This window comes from Phyllobates terribilis, unplaced genomic scaffold (assembly GCF_046119375.1).
Source record: "Phyllobates terribilis strain yellow unplaced genomic scaffold, ASM4611937v1 Scaffold_1__5_contigs__length_1240528914, whole genome shotgun sequence".
Classification (NCBI taxonomy): Eukaryota; Metazoa; Chordata; class Amphibia; order Anura; family Dendrobatidae; genus Phyllobates; species Phyllobates terribilis.
Window position 1 is genome coordinate 137,529,165 of NW_027362761.1, and position 12,925 is coordinate 137,542,089.

Consider the following 12,925-nt stretch of genomic DNA (forward strand, 5'->3'; position numbering starts at 1 on the left):
CCTGATCAGGCCGGCACAGGTCTGTGGAATTATCTTGGCCCACTCCTCCATGCAGATCTTCTCCAAGTTATCTAGGTTCTTTGGGTGTCTCATGTGGACTTTATTCTTGAGCTCCTTCCACAAGTTTTCAATTGGGTTAAGGTCAGGTGACTGACTAGGCAACTCCTACACCTTGACTTTTTCCCTATTGAACCTTGCCTTGGTTTTCTTGGCTGTGTGCTTTGGGTCATTGTCTTGTTGGAAGATGAAATTACGACCCATCTTAAGATCCTTGATGGAGGAGCGGAGGTTCTTGGCCAAAATCTCCAGGTAGGCCGTGCTATCCATCTTCCCATGGATGCGGACCAGATGGCCAGGCCCCTTGGCAGAGAAACAGCCCCACAGCATGATGCTGCCACCACCATGCTTGACTGTAGGGATGGTATTCTTGGGGTCGTATGCAGTGCCATCCAGTCTCAAAACGTCACGTGTGTGGTTGGCACCAAAGATCTCGATCTTGGTCTCATCAGACCATAGAACCTTGAACCAGTCTGTCTCAGAGTCCTCCAAGTGATCATGAGCAAACTGTAGACGAGCCTTGACATGACGCTTTGAAAGTAAAGGTACCTTACGGGCTTGTTTGGAACGGAGACCATTGCGGTGGAGTACGTTACTTATGGTATTAACTGAAACCAATGTCCCCACTGCCATGAGATCTTCCAGGAGCTCCTTCCTTGTTGTCCTTGGGTTAGCCTTGACTCTTCGGACAAGCCTGGCCTCGGCACGGGAGGACACTTTCAAAGGCTGTCCTGGCCGTGGAAGGCTAACAGTAGTTCCATAAGCCTTCCACTTACAGATGATGCTCCCAACAGTGGAGACAGGTAGGCCCAACTCCTTGGAAAGGGTTTTGTACCCCTTGCCAGCCTTGTGACCCTCCACGATCTTGTCTCTGATGGCCTTGGAATGCTCCTTTGTCTTTCCCATGTTGACCATGTCTGAGTGCTGTTCACAAGTTTGGGGAGGGTCTTAAATAGTCAGAAAAGGCTGGCAAAAGAGATCTTTAATCCACTCATGTGAAGCTCATTATTCTTGGTGCCTGAACTACTTCTTAATACTTTTGGGGGACCAAACAGAATTCTTGTGGTTTGAGGGGTTGAATAATAAATGACACTCTGAATTAACTTTTAACGTTTTAAAAAAAAAAAAAAAAAAAATTTGCTGCAGTGCATTTCCCACTTCCAGGCTGATCTACAGTACAAATGTCACAATGCCAAGTTAATTCCGCATGTGTCAACCAGCTAAATCTGCAGGGGGTTGAATACTACTTGTAGGCACTGTATTTGTGACTGAACAGACAGGGAGACACTATTACTGTTTTTTTTTACGTAAAACAGGCCAAAAGCTGGATAATACAGAGATTTGAACCGTGGAACTGCAAAACCACAGTTCTAATTTACTGGTGTATACCAGACTTTTTCAAATAGATATATTTGGGGCTGAACAGTCAGTGACACACTCAAACTGCTTTTTTATGTAAAAAACACCCAATAGTGGATAATACAGAGTTTTGACCCGTGGAACTGCAAAACCACAGTTATAGTTATGTGGCGTACATCAGAATCTTTCAAACAGATTTATTGGTGTCTGACCAGTCAGGGAGACATTATTATAGTTTTTTTTACGGCAAAATATGGAAAAGCTGGATAATACAGAGATTTGACCAGTGGAACTGCAAAACCACAGTTCTAATTTACTGGTGTATACCAGACTATTTTAAATAGATAAATTTGGGGCTGAACAGTCAGCGACACACTCAGACTGTTTTTTTTTATGTAAAAAAGACCCAAAAGTGGATAATACTGAGATTTGACCCGTGGAACTGCAAAACCACAGTTATAGTTATGTGGCGTAAACCAGAATCTTTCAAACAGATATATTTGTGTCTGTGTTAAGAGAGGGCAATAACCCTTCATGGTTGACCAAGTGAGTGTCAAATTATTATGTTGATTGCGTAATCCACAGAAAACCAAATGGAGGCAATGCGTGCTCTGTAATGGGAGGATTCAAAGAATCTCTGATCCCGTTTATTTTGCTTAGCATTTTATATTGTTTTGAGGATATCAATAGCCAATCAACTCTGCAGCCATACTTCAATACTATAGGCTAACCAATGTTAGTACAATTATTACGGAAACACATATATGGTCATATTATCATTGTTATTTCGAGGAACTTTGGAAATTTTACAAGGTCAATCCTGGCCTAAACTAGTTAGATAACAGGAGCAGAGTGTCTGACAAAATACAAAATGTTCTTGTGAGAAAAGTTAGTGTGGGAAAGATGAAGCGAAAGGAAAGAAGGAAAGAATGTATGCTACGCAAGGAGTGATAATAACATGATTTTGAAACAAGCAGACAAAATGGAGTTGCTATAGCATGAATATCAATTTGTCCTTGACATCTGAACAGTCAGTGAGACACTATTACAGTTTTTTTTATGGCAAAAAATGCCAAAAGCAGGATAATACAGAGATTTGACCCGTGGAACTGCAAAACCACAGTTCTATTTTCTGGCCTACACCAGACTCTTTTAAACAGATATATTGGTGTCTGACCAGTCAGGGAGACACTATCACTGATTTTTTTACATAAAACAGGCCAAAAGCTGGATAATACAGAGATTTGAACCGTGGAACTGCAAAACCACAGTTCTAATTTACTGGTCTATACCAGACTATTTTAAATAGATAAATTTGGGGCTGAACAGTCAGCGACACAATCAGACTGTTTTTTTTATGTAAAAAAGACCCAAAAGTGGATAATACTGAGATTTGACCCGTGGAACTGCAAAACCACAGTTATAGTTATGTGGCGTAAACCAGAATCTTTCAAACCGATATATTTGTGTCTGTGTTAAGGGAGGGCAATAACCCTTCATGGTTGACCAAGTGAGTGTCAAATTATTATGTTGATTGCGTAATCCACAGAAAACCAAATGGAGGCAATGCGTGCTCTGTAATGGGAGGATTCAAAGAATCTCTGATCCCGTTTATTTTGCTTAGCATTTTATATTGTTTTGAGGATATCAATAGCCAATCAACTCTGCAGCCATACTTCAATACTATAGGCTAACCAATGTTAGTACAATTATTACGGAAACACATATATGTTCATATTATCATCGTTAGTTCGAAGCACCTTGGAAATTTTACAAGGTCAATCCTGGCCTAAACTAGTTAGATAACAGGAGCAGAGTGTCTGACAAAATACAAAATGTTCTTGTGAGAAAAGTTAGTGTGGGAAAGATGAAGCGAAAGGAAAGAAGGAAAGAATGTATGCTACGCAAGGAGTGATAATAACATGATTTTGAAACAAGCAGACAAAATGGAGTTGCTATAGCATGAATATAAATTTGTCCTTGACATCTAAACAGTCAAAAAATACCAAAAGCAGGATAATACAGAGATTTGACACGTGGAACTGCAAAACCACAGTTCTATTTTTCTGGCCTACACCAGAATCTTTTAAACAGATATATTAGTGTCTGACCAGTCAGGGAGACACTATTACAGTTTTTTTTTACAGCAAAAAATGCCGAAAGCAAGATAATACAGAGATTTGACCCGTGTAACTACAAAACCACTGTTATAGTTATGTGGCGTACACCAGAATCTTTTAAACAGATATATTGGTGTCTGACCAGTCAGGGAGACACTATTACAGTTTTTTTTTGTGGCAAAAAATGCCAAAAGCAGGATAATACAGAGATTTTACCCATGGAACTGCAAAACCACAGTTATAGTTATGTGGCATACACCGGACAATTTAAAACAGATATATTGGTGTCTGACCAGTCAGGGAGACACTATTACTGGGTTTTTTTGCGGCAAAATAAGCCAAAAGCACGATAATACAGATATTTGACGCGTGGAACTGCAAAACCACAGTTATAGTTATTAGAGATGAGCGTTGTTCGACTCGAACTGTTCGCCAATCTCAAATTCGAGCTGTTTTAGGCGGTGTTCGAGCCGTTCGGCGAACACTAACGATTTGAAAAAAATTTGGCTGTTCGAGGTTATGTTCGATAACTGTTCGTGCCCCAAAATCATAACTGGATTTTTTCTCAGTAATGCTGAAAATTAATGTTAATACGCAGTTTGAGTGTACCGCGGGGTGGGGGGAGGGGCTGGGGATGGATCTCTGCAGGAACAATGAAGATCTCCATTTTTTTTTCTCTTTCCCGCATATACAGTGGGGAGGTGCAATCTGTCAGCCTATCAGCAGCACACACACGGAGCGAAGTGCTTTTTTTCACACAAGCAAGGGCATGTGTCATTGGCAGTGTATGTCACATGTCCTTGCCCTATAAGACCAAGCCATTTTCCCCATCGCCACCATTTTCTCACTGCTGCAGCTGCATGTTAGACGGCACCGCTGTTGCTGTGTGCGCTATACTTTGTTAATTTCAAGCCAATTTTCGCACAAATCTACAGATAGCTTGGGAGTAGGGAATAGTTGTGATTGCAGTCCTTTTAAGGACTAGGTTACAGCATTTCCTACGACTTTTATCAGGCAGGTCTGTGCTCTTAAATAGATAGATTGTGGGAGTAAAGACTGATTGTAATTGCAGTCCTTTTCAGGACTAGGTTACATCAGTTCCTATCAGTTTTTGCCAGGCAGGTCTGTGCCAGTGCTGTGCAAGTTTTTTTCACAGCATTTGGCTGAATCTAGCAAAGCTAATCCTTTTTGGCCTATTGCAGAGTGTGTTAGTCAGTGGAGTAGCCTATCTGTGTTGCAAGATATACCACCTGTGTATAGAATACCAATTTTTTTACTGCACCTAGTGAAGTAAAATCTTTTGGGCATAGCATCATTCTATTAGTCCATCTATACTGACCTCCATCAGGTTGCAAATTGAATATAATTTTTTCTGCATCTAGCTCTGAAAAAATATTTGGGCTTCTAGCAGTGTGTGGGACTTGTTCTATTAGTCCATCTATACTGACCTCCATCAGGTTGCAAACTGAATATAATTTTTTTCTGCATCTAGCTCTGAAAAAATATTTGGCCTTCTAGCAGTGTGTGGGACTTGTTTTATTAGTCCATCTATACTGACCTCCATCACGCTGCAAATTCAAAATAATTTTTTGTCTGCATCTAGCTCTGAAAAAATATTTGGCCTTCAAGCAATGTGTGGGACTTTCTCTATTAGTCCATCTATACTGACCTCCATCAGGTTGCAAATTAAAAATAATTTTTATCTGCATCTACCTCTGAAAAAATATTTGGGCTTCTAGCTGTGTGTGGGACTTGTTCTATTAGTCCATCTATACTGACCTCCATCAGGTTGCAAACTGAATATAATTTTTTTCTGCATCTAGCTCTGAAAAAATATTTGGCCTTCTTGCAGTGCGTGGGACTTTCTCTATTAGTCCATCTATACTGACCTCCATCAGGTTGCAAATTAAAAATAATTTTTATCTGCATCTAGCTCTGAAAAAATATTTGGCCTTCTAGCAGTGTGTGGGACTTTCTCTATTAGTCCATCTATACTGACCTCCATCAGGTTGCAAACTGAATATATTTTTTTTCTGCATCTACCTCTGAAAAAATATTGGGCTTCTAGCTGTGTGTGGGACTTGTTCTATTAATCCATCTATACAGACCTCCATCAGGTTGCAAACTGAATATAATTTTTTTCTGCATCTACCTCTGAAAAAATATTTGGGCTTCTAGCTGTGTGTGGGACTTGTCCTATTAATCCATCTATACAGACCTCCATCAGGTTGCAAACTGAATATAATTTTTTTCTGCATCTACCTCTGAAAAAATATTTGGGCTTCTAGCTGTGTGTGGGACTTGTTCTTTTAGTCCATCTATACTGACCTTCATCAGGTTGCAAACTGAATATAATTTTTTTCTGCATCTAGCTCTGAAAAAATATTTGGCCTTCTAGCAGTGTGTGGGACTTTCTCTATTAGTCCATCTATACTGACCTCCATCAGGTTGCAAACTAAAAATAATTTTCATCTGCATCTAGCTCTGAAAAAATATTTGGCCTTCTAGCAGTGTGTGGGACTTTCTCTATTAGTCCATCTATACTGACCTCCATCAGGTTGCAAATTAAAAATAATTTTTTGTCTGCATGTAGCTCTGAAAAAATATTTGGCCTTCTAGCAGTGTGTGGGACTTTCTCTTTTAGTCCATCTATACTGACCTCCATCAGGTTGCAAATTAAAAATAATTTATATCTGCATCTAGCTCTGAAAAAATATTTGGCCTTCTAGCAGTGTGTGGGACTTTCTCTATTAGTCCATCTATACTGACCTCCATCAGGTTGCAAATTAAAAATAATTTTTTGTCTGCATCTAGCTCTGAAAAAATATTTGGCCTTCTAGCAGTGTGTGGGACTTTCTCTATTAGTCCATCTATACTGACCTCCATCAGGTTGCAAACTGAATATATTTTTTTTCTGCATCTACCTCTGAAAAAATATTGGGCTTCTAGCTGTGTGTGGGACTTGTTCTATTAATCCATCTATACAGACCTCCATCAGGTTGCAAACTGAATATAATTTTTTTCTGCATCTACCTCTGAAAAAATATTTGGGCTTCTAGCTGTGTGTGGGACTTGTCCTATTAATCCATCTATACAGACCTCCATCAGGTTGCAAACTGAATATAATTTTTTTCTGCATCTACCTCTGAAAAAATATTTGGGCTTCTAGCTGTGTGTGAGACTTGTTCTTTTAGTCCATCTATACTGACCTTCATCAGGTTGCAAACTGAATATAATTTTTTTCTGCATCTAGCTCTGAAAAAATATTTGGCCTTCTAGCAGTGTGTGGGACTTTCTCTATTAGTCCATCTATACTGACCTCCATCAGGTTGCAAACTAAAAATAATTTTCTTCTGCATCTAGCTCTGAAAAAATATTTGGCCTTCTAGCAGTGTGTGGGACTTTCTCTATTAGTCCATCTATACTGACCTCCATCAGGTTGCAAATTAAAAATAATTTTTTGTCTGCATGTAGCTCTGAAAAAATATTTGGCCTTCTAGCAGTGTGTGGGACTTTCTCTATTAGTCCATCTATACTGACCTCCATCAGGTTGCAAATTCAAAATAATTTTTTGTCTACATCTAGCTCTGAAAAAATATTTGGCCTTCTAGCTGTGTGTGGGTCTTGTTCTATTAGTCCATCTATACTGACCTCCATCAGGTTGCAAACTGAATATAATTTTTTTCTGCATCTAGCTCTGAAAAAATATTTGGCCTTCTAGCAGTGTGTGGGACTTTCTCTATTAGTCCATCTATACTGACCTCCATCAGGTTGCAAATTAAAAATAATTTATATCTGCATCTAGCTCTGAAAAAATACTTGGCCTTCTAGCAGTGTGTGGGACTTTCTCTATTAGTCCATCTATACTGACCTCCATCAGGTTGCAAATTAAAAATAATTTTTTGTCTGCATCTAGCTCTGAAAAAATATTTGGCCTTCTAGCAGTGTGTGGGACTTTCTCTATTAGTCCATCTATACTGACCTCCATCAGGTTGCAAACTGAATATATTTTTTTTCTGCATCTACCTCTGAAAAAATATTTGGGCTTCTAGCTGTGTGTAGGACTTGTTCTATTAGTCCATCTATACTGACCTCCATCAGGTTGCAAACTAAATACAATTTTTTTCTGCATCTACCTCTGAAAAAATATTTGGGCTTCCTGCTGTGTGTGGGACTTGTTCTATTAGTCCATCTATACTGACCTCCATCAGGTTGCAAATTGAATATAATTTTTTTCTGCATCTAACCCAGCCAATAGTTTTGGCCTAATACCACAGTTTGGCCACTCAGCTCTGCTCGGTTCCCATCCATTGTTTTTTTGTGCATCTACCTCTGAAAAAATATTTGGGCTTCTAGCTGTGTGTGGGACTTGTTCTATTAGTCCATCTATACTGACCTCCATCAGGTTGCAAATTAAAAATAATTTATATCTGCATCTAGCTCTGAAAAAATATTTGGCCTTCTAGCAGTGTGTGGGACTTTCTCTATTAGTCCATCTATACTGACCTCCATCAGGTTGCAAATTAAAAATAATTTTTTGTCTGCATCTAGCTCTCAAAAAATATTTGGCCTTCTAGCAGTGTGTGGGACTTTCTCTATTAGTCCATCTATACTGACCTCCATCAGGTTGCAAATTAAAAATAATTTTTTGTCTGCATGTAGCTCTGAAAAAATATTTGGCCTTCTAGCAGTGTGTGGGACTTTCTCTATTAGTCCATCTATACTGACCTCCATCAGGTTGCAAATTCAAAATAATTTTTTGTCTACATCTAGCTCTGAAAAAATATTTGGCCTTCTAGCTGTGTGTGGGTCTTGTTCTATTAGTCCATCTATACTGACCTCCATCAGGTTGCAAACTGAATATAATTTTTTTCTGCATCTAGCTCTGAAAAAATATTTGGCCTTCTAGCAGTGTGTGGGACTTTCTCTATTAGTCCATCTATACTGACCTCCATCAGGTTGCAAATTAAAAATAATTTATATCTGCATCTAGCTCTGAAAAAATACTTGGCCTTCTAGCAGTGTGTGGGACTTTCTCTATTAGTCCATCTATACTGACCTCCATCAGGTTGCAAATTAAAAATAATTTTTTGTCTGCATCTAGCTCTGAAAAAATATTTGGCCTTCTAGCAGTGTGTGGGACTTTCTCTATTAGTCCATCTATACTGACCTCCATCAGGTTGCAAACTGAATATATTTTTTTTCTGCATCTACCTCTGAAAAAATATTTGGGCTTCTAGCTGTGTGTAGGACTTGTTCTATTAGTCCATCTATACTGACCTCCATCAGGTTGCAAACTGAATACAATTTTTTTCTGCATCTACCTCTGAAAAAATATTTGGGCTTCTAGCTGTGTGTGGGACTTGTTCTATTAGTCCATCTATACTGACCTCCATCAGGTTGCAAATTGAATATAATTTTTTTCTGCATCTAACCCAGCCAATAGTTTTGGCCTAATACCACAGTTTGGCCACTCAGCTCTGCTCGGTTCCCATCCATTGTTTTTTTGTGCAAACAACTCCAGAGTTGTGAATTAGTTAACCACCAAAATGAGTGGAAAAAGGCCTGCTGCTGGTGGAAAGGGGAATAGGCGTGTTGTGAAGGGGAAAAAAGGTTGTGTCCGTGGGGTAGGTGTTAAAGCAACAGTAACATCTGCAGAAGAAAGACCATCTTCCAGCCAAACTAAAATGTCTACTTCTTTTAGCGGACAATGTGATAAGATCCCTTTCTTACGGCCACGCCAATTGCTACAAATTCCAGATGAGGCACAAAAACAGCAGGTGCTTCAACGGATATCAAGTGCTCCTTTAAGTGGGCTCTCCTCCACATCAACTTCAACATCACAAATACTCCAGTCCTCAAAGGTGTCACCCCAATCGCACTTGCTTCCTCACAGCTCCCAAATCTCCAGCTGCCCGTCTGAGTATGAGGTAGAACAGATGGTTGAGTCTGCAGAGCTGTTTACTCATACTATAGCCTGGGAATCAGAGGTCGACTCCAGCGCTTCTGTGAATCCAGACGAGGAAATGATCTGCACTGATGCCCAGAATCTTTATGAGTCGGATCCAGGACCAGACGCAGAAGGTTCTGACGATAATGTAGACCCTCGTTCCCAAACTGTAACTCCTGTTGGTGGAGACAATGAGGAAGACGATGATGAGACTCAAGTACCTGATTGGAGCGACAACTTTAGTTTTTTGTCAGGGCAGGAACAGGTTGGCTCTGAGGACGACGGGTGTGATAACGCACAGGGTGATGATGATGAGGTTGGAGATCCCACTTACTGTCAACCCACAGTCAGCCAAGAGATGAGGTCAGCAGAGGAGGTGGAGGAAGATGCTAGTGACGACGAGGTCAGGTTGCGCCTTCCTGGACAGAGACGTAGTACTGGAAGCACGTCAACAACTGCATCCTCAAACACAACTCTGCCTCTCACCACAAGTCATGGTGGCTCTTCAGGTCGCATGGGTGCTAAGCCTTGCATAGCCTGGCCATTTTTTCAGATCGATAAAGATGACCCAACTCGTGTTATCTGTAACATTTGTCAGCAAAAGCTAAGTAGAGGCCAAAAAATACATAGTTTGAGTACATCATGCATGAACCGGCACATGGACATAAAGCATAAGTTGCAGTGGGAAACTCAGTGTGCTACAATGCGGCCTAGCCGGCCGGGCCAACCACCGTCTGCCATATCTTGTGCATCCGCGGCCTCTTCATGCTCTGTGACTGGGGGGACAGCAGTCACACCTGTTTTGGGGTGCAGACCTGCCACCTCTTTACCCGCAACAGCCAGCGTGATTGGCAGGTCATCATTTTCTTTGGAGGTGGTAACACCAGCTGGTGTTGAGCGCTGTCCAACATCGATAGCACCACCTTTGGATTAAGGCAACCTAACATGTCCGCCTGCATCTTCCTCACAGACCGGCAGTTTGCCGGGGACACCCTTATCAACCCCGTCTAAGCACAATAGCCAGCCCTCGGTCCCTCAGATGTGGACAAGTAAAAGACCATTTCCTCCTAGCCATGAGAAAGCTAAGAGGTTGAATTTCACCATCTGCAAGCTCTTGGCTATAGAAATGCTGCCTTTCCGCCTGGTGGACACAGAGGATTTTCGAGACCTTATGTCCGTCGCAGTGCCCCAGTACCAGATGCCCAGTCAGCACTACTTCTCAAAGAAAGGTGTGCCTGCGCTCCACCAGCATGTCGCACACAACATCACCACTTCTTTGAGAAACTCTGTGTGTGACAGGGTGCATTTCACCACAGACACTTGGACGAGTAGGCATGGACAGGGGCGTTACATGTCGCTGACTGGGCACTGGGTAACTATGGTGACAGCAGGACAAGGGGCTGCTGTCCAAGTCTTGCCGTCCCCACGAGTTGTGCGTCATTCCTCTTTATGTCAAAGTTCCTCCACTGCTTCTGCCTCCTCAACCTCCTCTCGGTCTTCCACCTGCACCCAAAGCCTGTCTGGTCATGCCACAAGCTTTCTAACTGCGCAGAAGGGATCCTGCACACCTCCTTACTATGCTGGCAGTAGGGCTCAACGTCATCAGGCGGTTTTTACTTTGAAATGTCTGGGAAATGTGAGTCACACAGCTGAGGAGTTGTGGTCAGCTCTGGAGAACCAATTTCATGAATGGTTGTCTCCACTGGACCTGAAACCAGGGAAGGCCATGTGCGACAATGCTGCAAACCTGGGTGCGGCCCTTCGCCGGGGCAATGTCACACACGTGCCTTGTATGGCTCACGTGTTGAACCTGGTTGTCCAGCAATTTTTAGCCCACTATCCCAGACTAGATGGCCTTCTGCAGAGGGCATGGTCGCTGTGTGCTCACTTCCGCCGTTCGCATCCCGCAGCTCAGCGACTTACATCTCTACAGAAGTCGTTGGGCCTGCCACTTCACCGGCTAAAATGCGATGTGCCTACCCGGTGGAATTCAACTCTGCACATGTTGCAGCGACTGTGGCAGCACCGACAAGCCCTGTTGCAATACGTTCTGACATATAGCCTGGGCCAACGAGATCCAGAGGTGGGGCAAATCACGCTGGAGGAGTGGTCTCAGATCAGGGACCTATGCACCCTTCTGCACAGTTTTGAAATGGCAACGAAGATGTTTAGTGCTGACGATGCCATTATCAGCATGACTATTCTGGTGATTTACATGCTGGAGCACATGTTAAACAGAATTCGGAGTCAGGTGGTGGCACAAGAGGAGGTGGAGGAAGTAGAGGAGGAGGAGTTGTATGCGAAAGGGCTAACATCTGCAAGGTCCAGACGGTCGGCAGCACCAAGGCGGCAGGCATGTGAGGGTGGGGGAGATGGTTTTACCAGGGCGCATGGTAGCAGCCAAACTAGTGAGGAAGGTGCAGGAGCCAAGGAAGAAGTGGAGGACGAACTGAAGACTCATCAGATGAGGGAGACCTTGATCACATTTCTGTTGTGCGAGGTTGGGGGGAGAGGACAGAGGAAGGAAGCATGATTGTTACCTCGCCACCAACACAACAGGGACTTGGTGCTCCTGGATGCGCAACACACATGAGTGCCTTCTTGCTGCACTACCTGCAACATGACCCTCGAATTGTGAGAATTAGAAATAATCCTGACTACTGGGTTGCCACACTGTTAGATCCCCGGTACAAAAGTAAATTTGCAGAAATTATTCCTGCCATAGAAAGGGATGCACGCATGCAGGAGTATCAGCAGAGACTGTTGCAGAATCTTACTTGTGCTTTTCCACAAAACACCAGTGGTGCACGTAGTGAATCTCACAATTCCAACTTGCCAACCGTGGGACCGTCAAGTGTTCAGCACTCAAACCGTAACAGAACCACAGTATCTGCTGGTAACATCAATTTCACCACTTTTTTAGCCCATCCTTTGCAAGGCCACAGGAGACAAGAAGTCTGACACATAGTCAACGCCTAGAGACGATGGTACAGGAGTATCTCCAAGTAAACATTGAAGTAAACATTGAAGCCATGACTGTGTCACTGGACCCTTGCTCTTTTTGGGCTTCCAATCTGGATAAATGGCCGGAGCTAGCCACTTACGCCTTGGAGATCTTGTCATGCCCCGCAGCCAGCGTTCTGTCTGAACATGTGTTCAACGCTGCTGGTGGTGTGCTGACAGATAAGCGCACGCGGCTCTCCACTGATAATGTAGACAGACTCACGTTCATAAAGATGAACAAATCATGGATCCGAAACGACTTTTCTACCCCTGTGTCATCCTGGGGAGAGTAAAAGCTTGATGATTGGTTAAAATCACCCTACCAACCGTTTTAAGCTTTCAAATTACTAATCATGCTTATCTGTATCTTGGCTGGAAAATAATTTGGGCTTTGAAGCAGTGTGCAGCACTGATTCTATTAGGCCATCTATAAAAA